Here is a 26,313-nt window from a genome sequence, read left to right as displayed (position 1 = left end):
ATCACGTGGTACTTGGGCAAGGAGACAGACCCCCACCTCACAACCTCCTTTCAGGTGATAGAATCATTGCATTACAGCCCCTCAATGGTGGCCAGGGCCTAGAAAAGTCTGGGAAATTCAAGTGTTAAACATGCATCACAGGACAGAGGAACCTCTGCCAGATCCCACAGTTATAGTGTTGACAATACAGGAACGTGTATTTGCACACCTACCCCACCACCACCCAAATCATGTACATGGACTTGGGAAATAGAGATCATACACTACCTCAGAAGAATGTGTCACAGCGAGGATTATTAAGCTTAAGAGATTCAGGTAGAAGTAGAGCTACGTACCCAGGGATTCAGGATTCTGTCTTCAAACAGTAGTTTGCAAGATACATTTGTCACCGAACATGTAAAAAAACTTCCTTTGCAGGAGTACCATCCTCACTGCTGCAGCCAGGATCAGTCGCGTTGGCTTAAGGGGGAATGAGCACAGTGGTAACAAAGTCCGTGTTATGGAAAGATAAAACCTGCCTGTAAGCGGCGAGGAGAAACAGACAGGCCAACCCAATATGGGTGATAAGCAACTTCTACTTTATTTGTGACACAGTTCACACATATATAGGAGTGGTACTCAGCCACTCCTTCTTGGCACAACAGTATTGGTTAGCCCCCCACAGCTTCCTCCACATTCTCCTCTCAGGTCCGATCTCCGGCCACCTGTGGGGGCCAACCCCTGCCTTGCTCGCACAGTCCTCCAGAACTCTATGGTTCTGCTCTTAGAGTCATTCTGCAACAATTCCCCCCTTTTTCTTTGTGCAAGCAAGGCATTATGGGTTATTCTGTTCACCTGTTTTATCACACAACTATAAGCAAGTCTTATAGCTACGATGATTAACCTAATCAATGATACATAAGTGCAATACTTTTAAACAGTGTTTGACTCAACCTGTAATGCCCCGTGAAAACAACCATCTAATTATTCTTAGAATACTGCTCATTTACTATTGCTGGGTAAGCTGAGCCAGGGTTCTCAGCTGTGCGTGTGTCCTGGGTTCAGCAGTAGCAGTCATGTTTCTCCTTCTTGGTAGCTGGTGCAGTGCAGTGTTTTGACTTTCATCTCAGGAACAGAGCTGATAGCGATGTTTTGGTTTGGCCAAGGACTTTGTGAGCCTCATGCTCTGCCAGGGAGGAGGGGAAGCCGGGAGGAAGCAGAGACAGGACACCTGACCCAAACTGACCAAAGAGGTATTCCATACCACAGCACATCATGCCCAGGATGTAACTGGGAGTTAGCCGGAAGGGCTGGGAGACTGCAGGGTTGGAGGAGGTATCGGTCGGTGCTTGGTCGGGCTGGGGGGGGCGAGTTATCGGTCGGCTAGTGCTGAGGTGTTGTATTCTCTTCCCTTGTTATTTCCTTTATCATTATTATCATTGGTGGTAGCAGCAGTGATTTGTGTTATACCTTAGTTACTAAACTGTTCTTATCTCAACCCGTGGGAGTTGCATTCTTTTCGATTCTCCTCTCTGTCCCTCCGAGAGCAGGGGGAGGGCAAGAAAGGGGGGGGGGGGGGAAGTAAGCGAACGAGTTACCTGACTGGGTTTAAACCATGACAGCGTGCATCGAATTAGCATAATCAGAGAAACTCATACAACACATTCCATCAAACTCTTCACATCCATGTCCCTGTTCCAACAACAAAAGGTTCTGCAGTGTTGCATGTCTCAGAGAGTCAACATTAAAACAAATCAGAAATTGCCTTCGATGTAGAATTGTCTGCTTAGCAACTCAGCAACCCAGTCTGCTTAGTTGAGCCAAGGCCCCGGCTGAAGCACTTACAGTGATTTGGCATATTATGATTGGATACATGTTTTGAAGACCCTTAGTGACTAACATATAATTGGTTAAAGACAGGTGTGAGAACTCAACCTTGAAAGCTTGCCAACAGTCCACAGTTCTCATTAACTTGGTGAATTCCAGCCTCTTATCTTGCTTGCTTAAGCTTCTTCGGGCCTCTCATGGCCTTGCTGTATCTTTCAGGACTATTCAAAGTTTATGTACCAATTATGCATTCTCCCGTGAGAACACTGTCTCCACATCTCCCCCCTTTTGTTTTATCCAGTAACAAGTTGCTACTACAGCAAGGCACACACACATTTACATTAGCAGAGTAACTATTACAGGGTGCAGCAGCATGTTGAAGATGCTGATGGCAGTGAAGGACTAGCCAAAGAAATTTCTTACCAGTGGAATTCTCCCCCCCTCTTAATTTGTTCCATCACCTGCTTTATAACACTACCATTGTATTAAAATCTTTCTAGCTTTTGCCTTAGCATTTTCTAGCAGCTACTGCAAATTTCCGTACTCTAACATCTCTTTTACAAGTGACAAATCTATACAATACAAGGTGCAGTTTCTTATTAGCAACTAGCTAGTAAATACAGGTGGTTTTATACACAAAATCACAACCTCTAACATAGCTACTTTTATTCAGGATGTTACTTTTCAGATGCCCCCAAGTGATGTTTTGCAGTTATTTGTTCTTTCTCTTCCTCTATCTCATTCTGCTTGGGGTAATCACGGTCAGCTCCTGTAGCTGAGGCATCAGGTTTATCCATTCGTCTGTCCAGCTCATGGCAGGGCTTCACAAACTTTGCAGACAGTCGCCATGGACCTGTAGGCACAAGGGGACAAATATACCTCCTCCCCCAGGTTATCAGTTCTTCAGAAGTAGACAGGTTAAAGTTAAATGTAACATCATTACTCTCTCTCTCTCCCCCCTTCTTTTTTTTTTTTTTTTTTTTTAGTCCCTGCAAAAGCCATCATTACTCCCACTACAGTCCCACGTACAGAACGTGGCACAAGGACCCTGTGGAGACTAATAGCAAATCAGCTCCGAGAAGCATCATTGCAGTGCGAGGTGGCAGGCTCAACCTTAGCAGGCGTCCCCGCAGAGGCTCTGCCTCCCCATCATATGAGGCTTGGGCTTTTATACTGACCAAAATGCACACTCATTCCGACACAGGTGGCCAGCCTGTGCTGGAAGAAGTGGCCAGCAGTATCTACAGAGGTCTCCAAGGGTTGATAGAAACCTGGACATACTTATATTTACCAACTTCTAGTACATGAGTATCACAGAGAAACTGTATGGGCTCCCCCTGTCAAATGCAAGAAAAAATCATAATATATACAGCTTGAGTATAAGAGGATTTTAACGCATATGTGGTCACTGTTTGTCAGGCCTCCTTAACTATTTTGAGATCAAGAGCTTCCCACTCTTTAGCCCCCTGCTGTGTAGTAAACACAGGATATGCAAAGATGCCCATTGCAGAAAATTTCCCAGTAATGTTCACCTCTTTGGTTACCCATTGTTACAACTGAGCGTCTCCAGGGCCAGTAAGTCTGAGCAGACCAACCCGGGAGACGAAGAGTCAGGGTCTGGAAGCAGAGGATATAAATCTGGCTCGGATTCAGGGGATTCGGGGGCTGATCCTGCGCCGAACTCGGGGTCTCCGTTGCTCGCAGCTGTGTCTTTCTTATCAGATGTATCTCGTTCGGTATGTAGCCATCTGCAGACCTGGCTCCTCCGTGACCGAGTTAAAAATTTTTTCACTCTAAGGCATAGTGGGTTGGAAAGGCTCGCGGTTCTTTTAAATCTCCCGCTCGCGCATGATCCCCATTTTCTACTGCGTGCTTCACAGTGGTGCCGCAATCGATCCGGCGCCGAGGCACCGCCCTCTTTCTTTCGGATTTCTCGACATTTATCATGCGTATACCTTCTAATATACTTTCTCTGTCCTTTTCAAAGTCCCTACTTTCGGAACTGGGGTGGTGGGGGAGCAAGGGGTTACACCTCCTCCGCGGCACCTTCTGATGGAGGGGGAGAAAAGGAAGGGGGTGGGGGGAAACCCTGTGCTTCCGCGAGCTGGAGGAAATGAGTTGTAATCTTCCCCCGGTTTCAACCGACCGGGGACGTCTGTTCCTAGTTTCTCCATTGCTACCACGGCAGTTTTCTTTTCTGCCTTGTATCTTTTTATACAGTTCATTATTTCCCTCCGTGGTTTACCGAGTTTCTTTGCCTTTTTATAATCATTAAGCACTGAGTCAAATAGTTCATCACCAAACTTCCGCCACTCACTCTCCTCAAATATTGTATTAGGATCTGCAAAAAAAATCTCTTAGCCTTCCCTACAGCCAGTAGACCTGCTAGCTGCTTTAGAGTCTCAGGCTCAATTCCCCGCTTTTATAAAAAGCATTGTAAAAAGTTCAGGGCTCAGTTCCCCGCTTTTATAAAAAGCACAGTAATAAGTCCAGGGCTACCTCTCAGTCCATTTTCATGGCCAGCCTTTTCCGGATCGTCTTCTTCTGGGTCGTCCTGTAACCTCAGTCTCCGAATCGGCCTCCCGAAGCAGCAGTGTCTGGTTCGCCCCAGCGGCGGATTCCTTTGGGTTAGTCCAAGCACCCGGGTCCGTCATGCCACTGCAGCAGCATTGCCCGTGCTTCCCAGCCGCTGTCGCCGGCGCCACTCACTCGCCGTTCCGGGTCCCCATCTACTCAGCGCAGAACGCAGAGCTGGGAGCCGGAGCATGGCCGCCAGGCCTGGGTGAGGCAGGTCTCCTGTCAGGATGGGAGCGGGCTTGGGGTAGGCTCACATATAGGCTCAGATATGGGAAGGCTAGGTTCCTTAGTAAGGGCGTGGGGAGAGGTGGGACTACCCCATAGGATCCTGTGGGGAGGCCAGGCCCCTCCATAAGTGTTAGAGATGAGGATCGGCCCTCCTACAAGGGCCTGTGGGGGAACAGAATCCTTTATAAAGTGCTGTGTGGAGGCCAAGCTCCTCTACAGGAGCCTGGGAGGGAGGTAAGTTCCCCTACTGAGGACCGGCTGGGAGGCCAGGATCATCTCTAGGAGCCGGGAAAGAATCCAAACTTCTCTATAAGGGAGTGGCCAGGCTCCCCCTAAAAGGACTGGCAGGGAGGCAAGGCTCATCTAGAGGAGCCTAGGAGGAGGCCAGCTTCGCCTATAGGGACCTGCGGAGGGGCCAGGCTCTGCTGTAACGCCCCCGGTGCGGAGGGGGGTGGGGAGGGAGTCTCCTCCATAAGAGTCTGGGACAAATCCAGGTGTCTCTATAAGGGTCTGTGGGGAGGTCCAGCTGCCGCTATAGGGAATGCGAGGTAAGAAACCAAGGCCCTACTACTGAGGCTGGGGAGTGTGAGTTCTCTTCTTTCTACTTGTGCTGTAGCAGGACCCGGAAGTGCCACCGGAGCGGGGCAGCCTGTCTGCAGTGCCTGAGGCATCTCCAGCCGCAGCGGGGCTCCAGTCTCAGCCTGGGGGACCAGGCGTCACTGACCCTTTTGATCCCTACTCAGGTGCTCAGCTGCCCCAGGGAGCCACCGCTGGAGCCGAGGCCATGCCCCACTGGAGCAGAAGTGATTGCAGCCAGTCCCCAGATGGAGGAGTCCCTGCAGAGCTCAGTCCCTCCTTGCAGAAGACATTGTAGTCAAAGACCTAATGATCTTGAACAGGTAATGTCCACTCTCTTAGGCCTTGTACTTGGCCTTGAGAAGACCCTTTGTTATCAACATCATGTGTCATTTATAATACCTGTGGGAAAGGTAAATTGCGTGTGGGTCAAGGCAGAGATGATCCTGACCAGGAGCCCATTGCACATTACGGAGGTGGTGATCCCCTGAGCAGGCACAGGGCTGGTCTGCACTGCCCAAGGCCTGCTAACGGGGTTTATGGGCAGCTCCTGCCTGATACTGACACACCAGCTGCCTGGCCCTGCCTGTATCTGGAAACGCAGCAAGAAGTGCTCCTGTGAACTTCCTTCATAACTAATGCTGTTTTCTTGTGATGCTTTTTGTATTAGCTCATAGGACCAAAAAGGAAGAGCTCTAACTCTGCCTGAAGGCAGGATGCCCAGCATCTGAAGGGACATAAGACTTCCATGCTACCTGTATCCCTCTGCTTATTTTGTCTTACTAAAGCAGCTGTGGCCTCTCTGTCCCTAGGGGGGAAGGCAGGAGCTGTGCAGCTGGTTATCAGGCTCTCTTGTTAGGCCCTTCACTTCTGTGGGTGTCTGGGAGGAGGACAGACCCCTCTAGAGAGGCCTGTGAGGAAACTCAGCCTGACTCTAGGGGAGCAGGGGGAGGCTAAAGTCTTGGTGTGTTCTGTCCCAGAGCTGTCGTGGTATTGAGCAAGTAGGAAATAAAGGCTGAGCAAGGATATGCTCTTGTAGGCTTCCTCCCAGGAGAAGGAACCTGAACATCCTAGGGTGCTTTGAAGGTGTACCAGCCCTAGCCTAGATAAAAAAAGTGAGTATGACATCTTTCAGAAGAAAGATAGCCACCACGCAAGTCTCAAAACTTAATCATAGAAGATGTATGTAAGAACTAAGACTACAGCAGGGTCCTTCAGCAGAATATTTCTACACTTGGTCTTTCAGAAATAAAAATGGACAGCCGATTCCTTCGCATGTGCACTTTGCACAGTCCGTTGTAGTGCATCAGGAGAGATGTTTAAGCTCACTGCCATCTTCTCCGCAGAAGGAAATACAGTAAAAGCTCCGGGAACTGTTTGGCTTAGACATGCACTGAAGTCACGCAGATTCAACTTGAAGAATATCATACATCAGCAACTCCCGTTGCTCCAAAGTTAAGGCACCTGGCACCGGGTTTAAACAGCTGAACTGTGTGCTGGTCCCCTTATCCTCCATCCCTGTGCCATAAGGCACTGAGGAGCTTCTTAAGCAATGCTGCACATGAGGATATGAGAGAGACCAGCAGCCCTGCAGCACATGAGTTTCTGAATCAAAGCCGTGATCACGTATATGGTAACAAAAAAAGCAAGAACTTTGGGAGATACGGTCAGAAAATGAGTTTCAGGGCTCCAGCCCAACATTAACAACTAAGTTTTTTTCCAGTGGTACATAGTCACAACAAGTCCAAGGGACTTCTTTACCAGAAGTTAATCAAATGAGGGTCTGCAGAGCCTACCAGGCACAAGCTATACCGTGAACCTAGAAGTCTGCAAGCCCCTCCTTGGAGAGGTGGTTGAAGAGCTGACCAACTTCTCCAGATCCTCAGCAACACTGCAGGGTGCAGGTTTGTGGCAGCACAGCCTCTCACTGGGTAGCTGCGCTGTGGACTGCTACACCAAGCAAGATCAGAGTAGGGTGGTGGTCCCATGAGCATTTGTTTTGACAAAGTTAGTTCAACAAAGTTGTTTCAAGAAGTTGCACACGTCTTCCTATATATGGAATTATGTAGCACCATATAGCTATTCATACACCTGCTACTACAACTATAGAAGTAAAAGCTGATATCACCATTCCTCTCCATTTTCCAAATCAGGATTCTAACCATCCTGTTAATGAAGTAACCTGTTCTTGTATTTTCAGCCGGCTCTTCTGCCAACATAGTGAGGCCTTGTAAGGCCCTGGTTATGCCTCCATCTGGTGTTGTATTATTTGGAATAGATGTGCAACACGTATTCCCTAGCATTATGCATATTCCTCCCTTTTCAGCTAATATATCTAAAACGATTCTATTTTCCCTGGATATTTGACCCGTTCTACCCAGACATTTCTATTTCTATATCCTGTTTCTATTTCAAACATCTACTTCAAATCTTTAATTGCAATTACATTTACTATCTTAGGACTATTTGGTGGAGTGCGTGTGCCCACCGATGGAGGAATGGTGGATGTCCACAGGCTGGTCGCATTCGTTCCTCTTTGGCTCCCAAACCCCTGTTCTAAATCTAGCAATTGAATCCCCTCCTGTCACATCTGCCCCCCAGCCATGAACTTGTCTTATTGCCCCTCCAGCACTTGCAATAGCAAGGGCACGGGACCACACTCTAACGCCCCACATTCAGATTCTATGTGACCTTTACATATCATAATTTTACTTTGTAGAGATTTTCTCTATGCGCTGGGTGAGATCCACCCATTAAAGCCAGTTGTAAACCAAACATCACCCAGGACAAGGTGATTCCCAGTATGGTTGGAGATAATACTCTGGGTATAAATAAGTTACCTCAACTTACTGCTTAACCAGCCTGCACCGGTTTAGTTTCCTAGGTTATATGTAGATAGTATTCTTTTTAACCACAGTGTGTCTTTCATCTAGAGATGACACTGTCTTTAAGCACAAAGCGTGTCTATTTGAATAAGTAGATCTCAAACCCTTTCCTTCATTGCCTTAGGAACTTAATCCCAGACCTAGTATTGAAAACTCTTATTATTTTTGCAAAGTTTTACTATTGATCTTAAAGCTCTAAGATTGGAAAGTCTTAATATTGTAAAGCCCCATCCCCAAATATGCGAAAACAACACTGTTTCTCTCACAGCTGGGAGTAACTGGAAACACCACCACACTGGCCAGACCAACAGTGTCTTCTGCCTGGAGAACCTACAAACAGGATCAACAGCATCTAGTGATGTAGCCGTCAACTGTGGCATAATCAGGCTCACCTGAAACAGAGAGCACAAAAAAAAATGAGGTCTGCTTATGAGAAGTGCTCGTTACAAGACTACACAGGACAGAAACACTGGCCACCTGTGTCAAAGGGATGGAAGGCAATGGTGGATGAGGCTGAAAGAGATGTCTTGATTCTATGATTTGCCAAACAACCAAGGCATTTTACCAAGTTCCATCACCAAAGTGCCTCTGGGAATTATATAGCTCATGGTGCTGAATGAGGGAAAGGCCCAAACTGCAGAGTGGTGGGATCCCAAGCTTGGACATCCTTAAGCTCCACAAATGCCTACATACAGGGCTTTGATCAGAACTTCTCCTTAGTGAAACCTTGTCTCCAAAGTCAGAGTCCAACTTCCCAGGATCTTTCGGGGGGGGGGCGGACTTCACCTAAACCATTCCCTTTAGACAGCTAACGCTCACGATCTGATGGGGAAGAGCAAAAGCAGAGTTCTTCTGTGGAGCCAGAAACCCCATAAAGCAAGTAATTCTGGTGCACTGGTCGGGGTGGGTAGAGGTGCCTTCCTGCACATTAGAAAAGTCAGAGCTGAGGATCTGCGTGGCTCCGGGACTCCCAGTGCCCTGGCTCTGTGCTCCCCAACTGCCCTCCCAGACCTAGTGGGAAGGCAAGAGGTTAGGCCAGCCTGGGCTTTACAGAGACCTGATACCAAGGCACGTCACAGTGGGCTAACATGAAGCTGGAGGGCACTGCGGAAATAGTTGATCCGCTCGCACTCCTGGGTCTCAAAGAACTGAAACGACACAGACAAAACAGCCCTAACATCTGTGAGAAGAGAGCAAATCTCCTCTATTCTGATCTCTTCTCATCCCACTACAAAGATCTCTGTCCACAGCAACGAGCAGGTGATGTTGGTCTTCTGCAGGAAACATGGTAACCATGAGTCATAGAATCATAGAACCAACTAGGCTGGAAAAGACCTCGTCCAGACAAGAAGTCATCCCTTTACACACCCAGGTATTTCAAAGATGAGCGTTAAGTTCAGGAAGGTCTGCAGGGCCCATGCGGAAGGGGTCACTCAGCACAACACTACCTCTGGGGAGACGAAGCCAGCTTCCTAAAGGCACTGCATGTTTCCTAGGTACCCCATGGTCCTGCAGTCCCTGCTGACTTCTCTCCCACAACTATGGAGCAATAAAAAAGCATGGGGATCTACGAAAGCAAAGTGTCTTGACTCATTTGTCTTCTCTCTCTTTCCTGCCCATCCCTTTTCCAAGTAGCTTTAAACCCAAGTCTTCTGAAATGTGCTGTCTGGTATAGCTCAATTTCATGAACCTGGAAGGCAGCCTTTCATCCCACATGCGCATATGCACTTGTTATCACTTGTTGTTTGCCAGCTTGCAGCAGACATGGGATAAAACCTCAACCTCTGCACTTCCTGTCCATAGAATCACAGAATCATAGAATAGGGTTGGGAAGGACCTTAAGATCATCTAGTTCCAGCCCTCCTGCAATGGGCAGGGACACCTCGCACTAAACCATGCCACCCAAGACTGCGTCCAACCTGGCCTTGAAGGCTGCCAGGGATGGAGCGTTCACAGCTTTCTTGGGCAGCCCATTCCAGTGCCTCACCACCTTCACAGTAAAGAACTTCTTCCTTATATCTAACGTAAACTTCCCCTGCTTAAGTTTGAAGCCATTACCCCTTGTCCTGACACTACAGTCCCTAACAAAGAGTCCCCTCCCCAGCATTCTCGTAGGCCCCTTTCAGATACTGGAAGCTGCTCGGAGGACTCCACGCAGCCTTATCCCCTCCAGTCTGAACAGCCGCAACTTTCTCAGCCTGTCTTCATATGGGAGGTACTCCAGCCCCCTTGTCATCCTCGTGGCCCTCCTCTGGACTAGCCCCAACAGCTCCACGTCCTTCTCATATTGAGGACACCAGAACTGTACGCAATACTCCAAGTGAGGTCTCACGAGAGCAGAGGAGCCGCATCACCTCATTAAACCCTTGGTTACACATCACAGACAGCTGCAAGACACAGGTCAGCAGCAGAGCAGCATCACGGTCCTCTTGCAACCAGCTCTGGATTTCCCTGGCACTTGCTGGAAGTCCTGGCTAGACCATTTTGCTATGACACAGTCTGCTTTAGACTGATACATCTGCTCAGAGGGGTTCCCATGCTACCACGTGAGATATATGGCGAAGGGCTGCTGGCACACTGGGTTCACATGGAGATAGCTTCACCCAGCTTGCATCCCCAGTGTGTCAGCGCCTTCTACTGCAAATTCATTTAAAGTCCATCAGAGTTTCAGAGTCTGCTAGGTGGTGTCGTGGCTGTAGAACACACTGGCCATAAGTCACTGAGTACCTGGAAGTGACTACGGCTGTTCAGGATAATGGCCACACCAAACGCGCAAGCAGGTTAATGGGCGAAAAGGTCACTGCTTTGATTCTGTTACTTTGAAAAGGTAGTGGAAGGAAAAATAAAAACAAACAAAAAAAATTACTGGAAACCTTGAAGTGGTGGGACCTTAAGTGCAGAAGGCACGCCTAAGGCACACACAGTGTTAGCTGCAACACATCCTGCTGCTTCACTGCCAGGGCAACAGAGAGAAGGCAGATCTGTGCCATCCCGGACTTCTACAACAAGGAGTGGACATCCAGAGGACCACACTGCCACGTGAAGGTGTTTGGGGGCTTTCACCTCACAAGCTTTGACGTGCTCTTTGCCGTTCTTCCCGGATCTTCTCCAGTGTGGTAACGCTCTGCTGGTAACTCCTGCCTTTGAAACAAATCACACTGTCATCTGATTAACATGGATTAAAAGGACCCTTTGCTAGAAGGCACTACACAAAACCTGAATCGGCAGGGACGTCAGGGAGAAAGCAGCAGTAACGTGTGAGCTCAGCTATGGATGTGCACCGCAAGGAAATACAGAGCTGTGCAGCAAGGTGGAAGGTCATGCCACAGAGAAACGGTGAGAAACGGGAAATGGGGTGCGAAGCCATCTCTGCTATGTTGGGCATGAGTTTCTGAGGAGCCAGCCCTGACCCAGAAGCTGGAGCTCGCTCAAGAGCCATGCCATGGCTTCACAACCCCTGCCCCAGCAAACACTCCCCTCACCCTCCAAACCCTGCATTGCCACACTCACCAGAGTCTTCCGGAGGTGATTTCATCTGAGCCAGATTGAGGAACAGCTGCCAAAACTGGGAGACAGAAGAAAGCTACAGGAGAGCTAACGTGCATCACAACGGTATTGAAGGCCAGCTAGAGAACATTGCCAGCCCTTCCATCTCACCCCCAAACCCAGAGCTGGGAGAAGAGTTATGGGGCAGGAGAGCCCAAAGAGCATACACCCTTCCTGTCCCATGGCCACCCGCCTCTCTATACCTTCTCCTGCTGCTTCTGTGTAACCACGTTTGTGTTGTGGTGCACAGCTTGTTCCGCCTCACCCTTATCCATGCGGTGCTGCTCATAAAGGCGCTTGGCCTAGGAGAGCCAACAAACAGGGCAGGAGCGTGTTAGCAAGCAAGGAGGTACTATTACAGCTCGTGCACATAGCTCTAGAGCAAAACAGCCTCCAAGTGAAGAGGTTACCAAAGGCTGCCCGCAGAGCAGGGGACAGCACACAAGGCACTCAGTGCCCTGCTGCTTGACCAAAACTGACCTCACAAGACAAGCTGCTCTTCATTTGGCATGAAAAGCTCATAGCAATCGAGTCCGTGACATCTAAATCACTCTTATCCAACCGTGCAAGGCTGCTACCAGCCACGTCCCTGGTGTACTCTTCAGTTTTTCAGAGCACACTATGCAGACTTAAATGTGACGGTCTTCCTCTGCTGCAGCTCTTGATGTAGTGTCTGCATGAGTTGCAGCAGAGGAAGACCCTCATATGTAAGACTGTGCCAGCACTGTGCACGTATGGTAGCAGTGTTAAACCATAGAGCAAGAAAGAGCAGCATGTTTGCTTTACCACCATGGTCTTCTCGTACTGCAGACTCCTGATTTTCTGAATCGCCTCCATTATCAGGTCTATCTGTGATGACAAGAGAGTCAACACATCACTGAGCATCGAAGCTTCACGATGGACTATGTGGCTTAGGAAAGGAAGAGGCACAGACCAAATTCAGATGGCCTTAAGGACCTATGTCCACATCAAGCATCTTCACAAAACCCACCTTTTATACTTCTAGCTAAGCCTCCACCTGTCTATGCAATGGAACTCTACAAATGAAATCCACCATTATATAGTACTGTATCATCTCCATTGAATCTAGGAAAATTGGGAAGCCAGCTCCCTTCTGCTACGTCCAAACTTGCAGCAGTTTTCTCTCATTTTCCAGACAAAGGAATCTCAAGCCAGAAGAGGTTAAAAGACTTGCCAATTTTAGCAAACCCTATGGACATCACGCAACACTATAATGTATGAGATATATGTCTCTATGCTTTAAGAACATTCCTGGTTGAGGCTGGTGTCTCTGGAGGTGAGCCCTGCGATAGCCAGCCCCAAAAGGCACCCAAAGGAGAAGATGTGGCAGTCAGAAGAAGGAAGTCAGAGGTTCAGCAGCAGGGCTTCAACATATAGGAAGGAGCTCAGGACTTCCCAGCAGCGACAGGCACTGGGAGCATGCAGGGGGCTGGGGCATGGTGGGAGAAACGAGCCAGGAGCCAAAATCCATCACCAAGGATGGTAATTGGTAGTGGATCAACATCCTGACCTTCTTCCGATGCAGTTTTTGCTCTTCCCTGAATTCCTCCATTTTCTTTGCTTCTTCCCAAAGGGTTTGTGCCAGCTAGATCTGACCTTCTCCCACACTACCTCTGCAAAGAAAAGAAAGTTTCATATATAGAGAGAGAGATACACGCAAATATATATATATATACACACATACATGAAAAGACTGTTGCTCAAATCACCTGCTGTAGCTGACATCAAACCGAGCCCATTGTACAACTCCATTTCCAGAAACAGATAAAAGCAGCAGGAAGTCTGAAACGGCGTCCATGCAGCATTAGCTATGTAAGCTTCAGTCATGCTGGGGGTCACCTTTCAGCATAAGAAAACTGGAATCAAGAAGTTCTTCAAGCAAGCACAGTCACATCTGCCCCTCACCCCAATGAATACAGCCAGCTTTCAACACACAGCAACCTGAAGCAAAGAGTTGCCGCAGGTTAGCACACAGTCAAGCTGGGGCACAGAAAAAGTGATGCTAAAAAACCCTCAGCTTCATCCTGTTGAAAGTGAGTGGCCATACCGCAGAACAGCACCCCAGTAAGCTCATTGAGAGACATATGTTAAGTGTAGCTCAGGATTCAAGACCCGGAGCTGTTTCAAACCCACAGCCATGAATAGCCAGCTGCTTCGACAGCAGAGCCATGCTGGGGACGTTCACCAAGGCTCAGGGCAGCAGACAAATGTGGCTGCGGCTGTGTGTGGACTCAGCACAGGAGAGCAGAGTGCTAGCCCTCGGGGTAGGGATACTGCCCACCATGTGTGCATGGAAATGAAGGCACAATGTAAGGTGGCCAAGGCATCATCTTGTAGATGCTCTGACTAGAAGTGTGGAATCATTTAGGCTGGAAAAGACCTTTAAGATTATTGAGTCCAACCGTTTACCCTACGCTGCTAAATCCACCACTACACCGTGTCTCGAAGTGCAACATCTGCACACCTTCTAAACACTTCCAGGGATGGTGACTCCACCACTGCCCTGGGCAGCCTGTTCCAGTGCTTGACAACCCTCTCGGGGAAGAAACTGTTCCCAATACCCAGCCTAAAGCTCACCTGGTGCAGCTTGAGGTCGTTTCCTCTTGTCCTATCACGTGGTACTTGGGCAAGGAGACAGACCCCCACCTCACAACCTCCTTTCAGGTGATAGAATCATTGCAGTACAGCCCCTCAATGGTGGCCAGGGCCTAGAAAAGTCTGGGAAATTCAAGTGTTAAACGTGCATCCCAGGACAGAGGAACCTCTGCCAGATCCCACAGTTATAGTGTTGACAATACAGGAACGTGTATTTGCACACCTACCCCACCACCACCCAAATCATGTACATGGACTTGGGAAATAGAGATCATTCACTACCTCAGAAGAATGTGTCACAGCGAGGATTATTAAGCTTAAGAGATTCAGGTAGAAGTAGAGCTACGTACCCAGGGATTCAGGATTCTGTCTTCAAACAGTAGTTTGCAAGATACATTTGTCACCGAACATGTAAAAAAACTTCCTTTGCAGCAGTACCATCCTCACTGCTGCAGCCAGGATCAGTCGCGTTGGCCTAAGGGGGAATGAGCACGGTGGTAACATAGTCCGTGTTTAAGGAAAGATAAAACCTGCCCTGTGTGGCGACAGTCTGCTTGACTTCATGTGTGGCTCCAGCCATGCCCTGCCACCAAATAAATCATGGAAGCACAGACACAAAATAAAACTTGTTCTGGAATCACAGCCATAGCTGACACTTAGCTCTGACCCTTGTTTTCTCGAACAGTGGTCAATTAATTCACCGACTTATTCTCAAAGGGCTTTGACAACCAGGACTTCACTGCCGTTGCTCTCCGGGGTGCAGTGTACAACATGAAAGAGGTTAGGCAATTCAGAGAAACATTTCCAACTTGATCTGGCTGTGAGGCAAGGTATTTCAGTTCAGATCATTCCACAACTACTGAAACCTGGGCAGGGACACCTTCCATTAGACCAGGTTGTGCTAAGCCCCGTCCAGCCTGGCCTAGATCACTGCCAGGGATGGGACATGTGTTTTCAGATAGGCACACCCCGCCCCCGATCTAGCCGCTTCCAGCAGCAGACAAACAAACACGGACACAAGCACGGCCTGGAGCTGACACCCTCTCCGCCGCTTTAAACCCACTCAGGAATAGGCGCGAACACGAGACAAAGGGCTGACGAACACCCCCCCCTCCGGCGTGTACCAGCCCCGCAGGCTCCTCCCCGCCCCTCTAAGCTCGCCGGACCCACCACAACCGGCAGGCGGCGGAAGCAGCCCGGACGAGGACCGGAGGAGCCTCACCCGGAGCCGATCCCCGCCTTCCCCCCGCACCTCGGGCCTGCTCTTGGTGTGGGCCTTGCGGGGCGCCCTCACGGCCTCCACCAGGGCCATACTCTGCGGCACCACCAAGCCGCAGCCACGGGTACTGCGGGCGGAAGCGAGGGGGAGATTGACACCGCCCCCACCCGCTCCCTTCCAGTCAGCAGGGCGGTGGCTACGTGAAGCACGGAAGGACTCAGCGCAGAACGCAGAGCTGGGAGCCGGAGCATGGCCGCCAGGCCTGGGTGAGGCAGGTCTCCTGTCAGGATGGGAGCGGGCTTGGGGTAGGCTCACATATAGGCTCAGATATGGGAAGGCTAGGTTCCTTAGTAAGGGCGTGGGGAGAGGTGGGACTACCCCATAGGATTCTGTGGGGCGGCCAGGCCCCTCCATAAGTGTTAGAGATGAGGATCAGCCCTCCTACAAGGGCCTGTGGGGGAACAGAATCCTTTATAAAGTGCTGTGTGGAGGCCAAGCTCCTCTACAGGAGCCTGGGAGGGAGGTAAGTTCCCCTACTGAGGACCGGCTGGGAGGCCAGGATCATCTCTAGGAGCCGGGAAAGAATCCAAACTTCTCTATAAGGGAGTGGCCAGGCTCCCCCTAAAAGGACTGGCAGGGAGGCAAGGCTCATCTAGAGGAGCCTAGGAGGAGGCCAGCTTCGCCTATAGGGACCTGTGGAGGGGCCAGGCTCTCCTGTAACGCCCCCGGTGCGGAGGGGGGTGGGGAGGGAGTCTCCTCCATAAGAGTCTGGGACAAGGCCAGGTGTCTCTATAAGGGTCTGTGGGGAGGTCCAGCTGCCGCTATAGGGAATGCGAGGTAAGAAACCAAGGCCCTACTACTGAGGCTGGGGAGTGTGAGTTCTCTTCTTTCTACTTGTGCCGTAGCAGGACCCGGAAGTGCCACCGGAGCGGGGCAGCCTGTCTGCAGTGCCTGAGGCATCTCCAGCCGCAGCGGGGCTCCAGTCTCAGCCTGGGGGACCAGGCGTCACTGACCCTTTTGATCCCTACTCAGGTGCTCAGCTGCCCCAGGGAGCCGCCGCTGGAGCCGAGGCCATGCCCCACTGGAGCAGAAGTGATTGCAGCCAGTCCCCAGATGGAGGAGTCCCTGCAGAGCTCAGTCCCTCCTTGCAGAAGACATTGTAGTCAAAGACCTAATGATCTTGAACAGGTAATGTCCACTCTCTTAGGCCTTGTACTTGGCCTTGAGAAGACCCTTTGTTATCAACATCATGTGTCATTTATAATACCTGTGGGAAAGGTAAATTGCGTGTGGGTCAAGGCAGAGATGATACTGACCAGGAGCCCATTGCACATTACGGAGGTGGTGATCCCCTGAGCAGGCACAGGGCTGGTCTGCACTGCCCAAGGCCTGCTAACGGGGTTTATGGGCAGCTCCTGCCTGATACTGACACACCAGCTGCCTGGCCCTGCCTGTATCTGGAAACGCAGCAAGAAGTGCTCCTGTGAACTTCCTTCATAACTAATGCTGTTTTCTTGTGATGCTTTTTGTATTAGCTCATAGGACCAAAAAGGAAGAGCTCTAACTCTGCCTGAAGGCAGGATGCCCAGCATCTGAAGGGACATAAGACTTCCATGCTACCTGTATCCCTCTGCTTATTTTGTCTTACTAAAGCAGCTGTGGCCTCTCTGTCCCTAGGGGGGAAGGCAGGAGCTGTACAGCTGGTTATCAGGCTCTCTTGTTAGGCCCTTCACTTCTGTGGGTGTCTGGGAGGAGGACAGACCCCTCTAGAGAGGCCTGTGAGGAAACTCAGCCTGACTCTAGGGGAGCAGGGGGAGGCTAAAGTCTTGGTGTGTTCTGTCCCAGAGCTGTCGTGGTATTGAGCAAGTAGGAAATAAAGGCTGAGCAAGGATATGCTCTTGTAGGCTTCCTCCCAGGAGAAGGAACCTGAACATCCTAGGGTGCTTTGAAGGTGTACCAGCCCTAGCCTAGATAAAAAAAGTGAGTATGACATCTTTCAGAAGAAAGATAGCCACCACGCAAGTCTCAAAACTTAATCATAGAAGATGTATGTAAGAACTAAGACTACAGCAGGGTCCTTCAGCAGAATATTTCTACACTTGGTCTTTCAGAAATAAAAATGGACAGCCGATTCCTTCGCATGTGCACTTTGCACAGTCCGTTGTAGTGCATCAGGAGAGATGTTTAAGCTCACTGCCATCTTCTCCGCAGAAGGAAATACAGTAAAAGCTCCGGGAACTGTTTGGCTTAGACATGCACTGAAGTCACGCAGATTCAACTTGAAGAATATCATACATCAGCAACTCCCGTTGCTCCAAAGTTAAGGCACCTGGCACCGGGTTTAAACAGCTGAACTGTGTGCTGGTCCCCTTATCCTCCATCCCTGTGCCATAAGGCACTGAGGAGCTTCTTAAGCAATGCTGCACATGAGGATATGAGAGAGACCAGCAGCCCTGCAGCACATGAGTTTCTGAATCAAAGCCGTGATCACGTATATGGTAACAAAAAAAGCAAGAACTTTGGGAGATACGGTCAGAAAATGAGTTTCAGGGCTCCAGCCCAACATTAACAACTAAGTTTTTTTCCAGTGGTACATAGTCACAACAAGTCCAAGGGACTTCTTTACCAGAAGTTAATCAAATGAGGGTCTGCAGAGCCTACCAGGCACAAGCTATACCGTGAACCTAGAAGTCTGCAAGCCCCTCCTTGGAGAGGTGGTTGAAGAGCTGACCAACTTCTCCAGATCCTCAGCAACACTGCAGGGTGCAGGTTTGTGGCAGCACAGCCTCTCACTGGGTAGCTGCGCTGTGGACTGCTACACCAAGCAAGATCAGAGTAGGGTGGTGGTCCCATGAGCATTTGTTTTGACAAAGTTAGTTCCACAAAGTTGTTTCAAGAAGTTGCACATGTCTTCCTATATATGGAATTATGTAGCACCATATAGCTATTCATACACCTGCTACTACAACTATAGAAGTAAAAGCTGATATCACCATTCCTCTCCATTTTCCAAATCAGGATTCTAACCATCCTGTTAATGAAGTAACCTGTTCTTGTATTTTCAGCCGGCTCTTCTGCCAACATAGTGAGGCCTTGTAAGGCCCTGGTTATGCCTCCATCTGGTGTTGTATTATTTGGAATAGATGTGCAACACGTATTCCCTAGCATTATGCATATTCCTCCCTTTTCAGCTAATATATCTAAAACGATTCTATTTTCCCTGGATATTTGACCCGTTCTACCCAGACATTTCTATTTCTATATCCTGTTTCTATTTCAAACATCTACTTCAAATCTTTAATTGCAATTACATTTACTATCTTAGGACTGTTTGGTGGAGTGCGTGTGCCCACCGATGGAGGAATGGTGGATGTCCACAGGCTGGTCGCATTCGTTCCTCTTTGGCTCCCAAACCCCTATTCTAAATCTAGCAATTGAATCCCCTCCTGTCACATCTGCCCCCCAGCCATGAACTTGCCTTATTGCCCCTCCAGCACTTGCAATAGCAAGGGCACGGGACCACACTCTAACGCCCCACATTCAGATTCTATGTGACCTTTACATATCATAATTTTACTTTGTAGAGATTTTCTCTATGCGCTGGGTGAGATCCACCCATTAAAGCCAGTTGTAAACCAAACATCACCCAGGACAAGGTGATTCCCAGTATGGTTGGAGATAATACTCTGGGTATAAATAAGTTACCTCAACTTACTGCTTAACCAGCCTGCACCGGTTTAGTTTCCTAGGTTATACGTAGATAGTATTCTTTTTAACCACAGTGTGTCTTTCATCTAGAGATGACACTGTCTTTAAGCACAAAGCGTGTCTATTTGAATAAGTAGATCTCAAACCCTTTCCTTCATTGCCTTAGGAACTTAATCCCAGACCTAGTATTGAAAACTCTTATTATTTTTGCAAAGTTTTACTATTGATCTTAAAGCTCTAAGATTGAAAAGTCTTAATATTGTAAAGCCCCATCCCCAAATATGCGAAAACAACACTGTTTCTCTCACAGCTGGGAGTAACTGGAAACACCACCACACTGGCCAGACCAACAGTGTCTTCTGCCTGGAGAACCTACAAACAGGATCAACAGCATCTAGTGATGTAGCCGTCAACTGTGGCATAATCAGGCTCACCTGAAACAGAGAGCACAAAAAAAAATGAGGTCTGCTTATGAGAAGTGCTCGTTACAAGACTACACAGGACAGAAACACTGGCCACCTGTGTCAAAGGGATGGAAGGCAATGGTGGATGAGGCTGAAAGAGATGTCTTGATTCTATGATTCTATGATTTGCCAAACAACCAAGGCATTTTACCAAGTTCCATCACCAAAGTGCCTCTGGGAATTATATAGCTCATGGTGCTGAATGAGGGAAAGGCCCAAACTGCAGAGTGGTGGGATCCCAAGCTTGGACATCCTTAAGCTCCACAAATGCCTACATACAGGGCTTTGATCAGAACTTCTCCTTAGTGAAACCTTGTCTCCAAAGTCAGAGTCCAGCTTCCCAGGATCTTTCGGGGGGGGTGGGGGGGGGGCGGACTCCACCTAAACCATTCCCTTTAGACAGCTAACGCTCACGATCTGATGGGGAAGAGCAAAAGCAGAGTTCTTCTGTGGAGCCAGAAACCCCATAAAGCAAGTAATTCTGGTGCACTGGTCGGGGTGGGTAGAGGTGCCTTCCTGCACACTAGAAAAGTCAGAGCTGAGGATCTGCGTGGCTCCGGGACTCCCAGTGCCCTGGCTCTGTGCTCCCCAACTGCCCTCCCAGACCTAGTGGGAAGGCAAGAGGTTAGGCCAGCCTGGGCTTTACAGAGACCTGATACCAAGGCACGTCATGGTGGGCTAACATGAAGCCGGAGGGCACTGCGGAAATAGTTGATCCGCTCGCACTCCTGGGTCTCAAAGAACTGAAACGACACAGACAAAACAGCCCTAACATCTGTGAGAAGAGAGCAAATCTCCTCTATTCTGATCTCTTCTCATCCCACTACAAAGATCTCTGTCCACAGCAACGAGCAGGTGATGTTGGTCTTCTGCAGGAAACATGGTAACCATGAGTCATAGAATCATAGAACCAACTAGGCTGGAAAAGACCTCGTCCAGACAAGAAGTCATCCCTTTACACACCCAGGTATTTCAAAGATGAGCGTTAAGTTCAGGAAGGTCTGCAGGGCCCATGCGGAAGGGGTCACTCAGCACAACACTACCTCTGGGGAGACGAAGCCAGCTTCCTAAAGGCACTGCATGTTTCCTAGGTACCCCATGGTCCTGCAGTCCCAGCTGACTTCTCTCCCACAACTATGGAGCAATAAAAAAGCATGGGGATCTACGAAAGCAAAGTGTCTTGACTCGTTTGTCTTCTCTCTCTTTCCTGCCCATCCCTTTTCCAAGTAGCTTTAAGCCCAAGTCTTCTGAAATGTGCTGTCTGGTGTAGCTCAATTTCATGAACCTGGAAGGCAGCCTTTCATCCCACATGCGCATATGCACTTGTTATCACTTGTTGTTTTCCAGCTTGCAGCAGACATGGGATAAAACCTCAACCTCTGCACTTCCTGTCCATAGAATCACAGAATCATAGAATAGGGTTGGGAAGGACCTTAAGATCATCTAGTTCCAGCCCTCCTGCAATGGGCAGGGACACCTCGCACTAAACCATGCCACCCAAGACTGCGTCCAACCTGGCCTTGAAGGCTGCCAGGGATGGAGCGTTCACAGCTTTCTTGGGCAGCCCATTCCAGTGCCTCACCACCTTCACAGTAAAGAACTTCTTCCTTATATCTAAAGTAAACTTCCCCTGCTTAAGTTTGAAGCCATTACCCCTTGTCCTGACACTACAGTCCCTAACAAAGAGTCCCCTCCCCAGCATTCTCGTAGGCCCCTTTCAGATACTGGAAGCTGCTCGGAGGACTCCACGCAGCCTTATCCCCTCCAGGCTGAACAGCCGCAACTTTCTCAGCCTGTCTTCATATGGGAGGTACTCCAGCCCCCTTGTCATCCTCGTGGCCCTCCTCTGGACTAGCCCCAACAGCTCCACGTCCTTCTCATATTGAGGACACCAGAACTGTACGCAATACTCCAAGTGAGGTCTCACGAGAGCAGAGGAGCCGCATCACCTCATTAAACCCTTGGTTACACATCACAGACAGCTGCAAGACACAGGTCAGCAGCAGAGCAGCATCACGGTCCTCTTGCAACCAGCTCTGGATTTCCCTGGCACTTGCTGGAAGTCCTGGCTAGACCATTTTGCTATGACACAGTCTGCTTTAGACTGATACATCTGCTCAGAGGGGTTCCCATGCTACCACGTGAGATATATGGCGAAGGGCTGCTGGCACACTGGGTTCACATGGAGATGGCTTCACCCAGCTTGCATCCCCAGTGTGTCAGCGCCTTCTACTGCAAATTCATTTAAAGTCCATCAGAGTTTCAGAGTCTGCTAGGTGGTGTCGTGGCTGTAGAACACACTGGCCATAAGTCACTGAGTACCTGGAAGTGACTACGGCTGTTCAGGATAATGGCCACACCAAACGCGCAAGCAGGTTAATGGGCGAAAAGGTCACTGCTTTGATTCTGTTACTTTGAAAAGGTAGTGGAAGGAAAAATAAAAACAAACAAAAAAAATTACTGGAAACCTTGAAGTGGTGGGACCTTAAGTGCAGAAGGCACGCCTAAGGCACACACAGTGTTAGCTGCAACACATCCTGCTGCTTCACTGCCAGGGCAACAGAGAGAAGGCAGATCTGTGCCATCCCGGACTTCTACAACAAGGAGTGGACATCCAGAGGACCACACTGCCACGTGAAGGTGTTTGGGGGCTTTCACCTCACAAGCTTTGACGTGCTCTTTGCCGTTCTTCCCGGATCTTCTCCAGTGTGGTAACGCTCTGCTGGTAACTCCTGCCTTTGAAACAAATCACACTGTCATCTGATTAACATGGATTAAAAGGACCCTTTGCTAGAAGGCACTACACAAAACCTGAATCGGCAGGGACGTCAGGGAGAAAGCAGCAGTAACGTGTGAGCTCAGCTATGGATGTGCACTGCAAGGAAATACAGAGCTGTGCAGCAAGGTGGAAGGTCATGCCACAGAGAAACGGTGAGAAACGGGAAATGGGGTGCGAAGCCATCTCTGCTATGTTGGGCATGAGTTTCTGAGGAGCCAGCCCTGACCCAGAAGCTGGAGCTCGCTCAAGAGCCATGCCATGGCTTCACAACCCCTGCCCCAGCAAACACTCCCCTCACCCTCCAAACCCTGCATTGCCACACTCACCAGAGTCTTCCGGAGGTGATTTCATCTGAGCCAGATTGAGGAACAGCTGCCAAAACTGGGAGACAGAAGAAAGCTACAGGAGAGCTAACGTGCATCACAACGGTATTGAAGGCCAGCTAGAGAACATTGCCAGCCCTTCCATCTCACCCCCAAACCCAGAGCTGGGAGAAGAGTTATGGGGCAGGAGAGCCCAAAGAGCATACACCCTTCCTGTCCCATGGCCACCCGCCTCTCTATACCTTCTCCTGCTGCTTCTGTGTAACCACATTTGTGTTGTGGTGCACAGCTTGTTCCGCCTCACCCTTATCCATGCGGTGCTGCTCATAAAGGCGCTTGGCCTAGGAGAGCCAACAAACAGGGCAGGAGCGTGTTAGCAAGCAAGGAGGTACTATTACAGCTCGTGCACATAGCTCTAGAGCAAAACAACCTCCAAGTGAAGAGGTTACCAAAGGCTGCCCGCAGAGCAGGGGACAGCACACAAGGCACTCAGTGCCCTGCTGCTTGACCAAAACTGACCTCACAAGACAAGCTGCTCTTCATTTGGCATGAAAAGCTCATAGCAATCGAGTCCGTGACATCTAAATCACTCTTATCCAACCGTGCAAGGCTGCTACCAGCCACGTCCCTGGTGTACTCTTCAGTTTTTCAGAGCACACTATGCAGACTTAAATGTGACGGTCTTCCTCTGCTGCAGCTCTTGATGTAGTGTCTGCATGAGTTGCAGCAGAGGAAGACCCTCATATGTAAGACTGTGCCAGCACTGTGCGCGTATGGTAGCAGTGTTAAACCATAGAGCAAGAAAGAGCAGCATGTTTGCTTTACCACCATGGTCTTCTCGTACTGCAGACTCCTGATTTTCTGAATCGCCTCCATTATCAGGTCTATCTGTGATGACAAGAGAGTCAACACATCACTGAGCATCGAAGCTTCACGATGGACTATGTGGCTTAGGAAAGGAAGAGGCACAGACCAAATTCAGATGGCCTTAAGGACCTATGTCCACATCAAGCATCTTCACAAAACCCACCTTTTATACTTCTAGCTAAGCCTCCACCTGTCTATGCAATGGAACTCTACAAATGAAATCCACCATTATATAGTACTGTATCATCTCCATTGAATCTAGGAAAATTGGGAAGCCAGCTCCCTTCTGCTACGTCCAAACTTGCAGCAGTTTTCTCTCATTTTCCAGACAAAGGAATCTCAAGCCAGAAGAGGTTAAAAGACTTGCCAATTTTAGCAAACCCTATGGACATCACGCAACACTATAATGTATGAGATATATGTCTCTATGCTTTAAGAACATTCCTGGTTGAGGCTGGTGTCTCTGGAGGTGAGCCCTGCGATAGCCAGCCCCAAAAGGCACCCAAAGGAGAAGATGTGGCAGTCAGAAGAAGGAAGTCAGAGGTTCAGCAGCAGGGCTTCAACATATAGGAAGGAGCTCAGGACTTCCCAGCAGCGACAGGCACTGGGAGCATGCAGGGGGCTGGGGCATGGTGGGAGAAACGAGCCAGGAGCCAAAATCCATCACCAAGGATGGTAATTGGTAGTGGATCAACATCCTGACCTTCTTCCGATGCAGTTTTTGCTCTTCCCTGAATTCCTCCATTTTCTTTGCTTCTTCCCAAAGGGTTTGTGCCAGCTAGATCTGACCTTCTCCCACACTACCTCTGCAAAGAAAAGAAAGTTTCATATATAGAGAGAGAGATACACACAAATATATATATATATATACACACATACATTAAAAGACTGTTGCTCAAATCACCTGCTGTAGCTGACATCAAACCGAGCCCATTGTACAACTCCATTTCCAGAAACAGATAAAAGCAGCAGGAAGTCTGAAACGGCGTCCATGCAGCATTAGCTATGTCAGCTTCAGTCATGCTGGGGGTCACCTTTCAGCATAAGAAAACTGGAATCAAGAAGTTCTTCAAGCAAGCACAGTCACATCTGCCCCTCACCCCAATGAATACAGCCAGCTTTCAACACACAGCAACCTGAAGCAAAGAGTTGCCGCAGGTTAGCACACAGTCAAGCTGGGGCACAGAAAAAGTGATGCTAAAAAACCCTCAGCTTCATCCTGTTGAAAGTGAGTGGCCATACCGCAGAACAGCACCCCAGTAAGCTCATTGAGAGACATATGTTAAGTGTAGCTCAGGATTCAAGACCCGGAGCTGTTTCAAACCCACAGCCATGAATAGCCAGCTGCTTCGACAGCAGAGCCATGCTGGGGACGTTCACCAAGGCTCAGGGCAGACAAATGTGGCTGCGGCTGTGTGTGGACTCAGCACAGGAGAGCAGAGTGCTAGCCCTCGGGGTAGGGATACTGCCCACCATGTGTGCATGGAAATGAAGGCACAATGTAAGGTGGCCAAGGCATCATCTTGTAGATGCTCTGACTAGAAGTGTGGAATCATTTAGGCTGGAAAAGACCTTTAAGATTATTGAGTCCAACCGTTTACCCTACGCTGCTAAATCCACCACTACAGCGTGTCTCGAAGTGCAACATCTGCACACCTTCTAAACACTTCCAGGGATGGTGACTCCACCACTGCCCTGGGCAGCCTGTTCCAGTGCTTGACAACCCTCTCAGGGAAGAAACTGTTCCCAATACCCAGCCTAAAGCTCACCTGGTGCAGCTTGAGGTCGTTTCCTCTTGTCCTATCACGTGGTACTTGGGCAAGGAGACAGACCCCCACCTCACAACCTCCTTTCAGGTGATAGAATCATTGCAGTACAGCCCCTCAATGGTGGCCAGGGACTAGAAAAGTCTGGGAAATTCAAGTGTTAAATGTGCATCCCAGGACAGAGGAACCTCTGCCAGATCCCACAGTTATAGTGTTGACAATACAGGAACGTGTATTTGCACACCTACCCCACCACCACCCAAATCATGTACATGGACTTGGGAAATAGAGATCATACACTACCTCAGAAGAATGTGTCACAGCGAGGATTATTAAGCTTAAGAGATTCAGGTAGAAGTAGAGCTACGTACCCAGGGATTCAGGATTCTGTCTTCAAACAGTAGTTTGCAAGATACATTTGTCACCGAACATGTAAAAAAACTTCCTTTGCAGCAGTACCATCCTCACTGCTGCAGCCAGGATCAGTCGCGTTGGCCTAAGGGGGAATGAGCACGGTGGTAACAAAGTCCGTGTTTAAGGAAAGGTAAAACCTGCCCTGTGTGGCGACAGTCTGCTTGACTTCATGTGTGGCTCCAGCCATGCCCTGCCACCAAATAAATCATGGAAGCACAGACACAAAATAAAACTTGTTCTGGAATCACAGCCATAGCTGACACTTAGCTCTGACCCTTGTTTTCTCAAACAGTGGTCAATTAATTCACCGACTTATTCTCAAAGGGCTTTGACAACCAGGACTTCACTGCCGTTGCTCTCCGGGGTGCAGTGTACAAGATGAAAGAGGTCAGGCAATTCAGAGAAACATTTCCAACTTGATCTGGCTGTGAGGCAAGGTATTTCAGTTCAGATCATTCCACAACTACTGAAACCTGGGCAGGGACACCTTCCATTAGACCAGGTTGTGCTAAGCCCCGTCCAGCCTGGCCTAGATCACT

General features: G+C 49.2%; 2 long non-coding RNA genes across 2 annotated transcripts; both read left to right on the top strand.

The window, feature by feature from the left end:
- Positions 1–5,241: 5,241 nt before the first annotated feature.
- LOC133267866 (uncharacterized) lies at positions 5,242–8,470 on the top strand. Its single transcript, XR_009742898.1, has 3 exons — positions 5,242–5,510; positions 6,227–6,302; positions 8,341–8,470. It is a non-coding gene; the product is annotated as an uncharacterized LOC133267866 (long non-coding RNA).
- Positions 8,471–15,895: 7,425 nt separating this feature from the next.
- Positions 15,896–19,601, top strand: LOC133267867 (uncharacterized). The gene is made up of 3 exons (XR_009742899.1): positions 15,896–16,641; positions 17,358–17,433; positions 19,472–19,601. It is a non-coding gene; the product is annotated as an uncharacterized LOC133267867 (long non-coding RNA).
- Positions 19,602–26,313: the final 6,712 nt, after the last annotated feature.

This window comes from Pezoporus flaviventris, unplaced genomic scaffold (assembly GCF_033815535.1).
Source record: "Pezoporus flaviventris isolate CSIRO_AGI_PZ_B2104156 unplaced genomic scaffold, CSIRO_AGI_Pfla_v1 ptg000010l, whole genome shotgun sequence".
Taxonomy (NCBI): Eukaryota; Metazoa; Chordata; class Aves; order Psittaciformes; family Psittacidae; genus Pezoporus; species Pezoporus flaviventris.
This window is presented reverse-complemented; position numbering and strand designations above follow the sequence as displayed.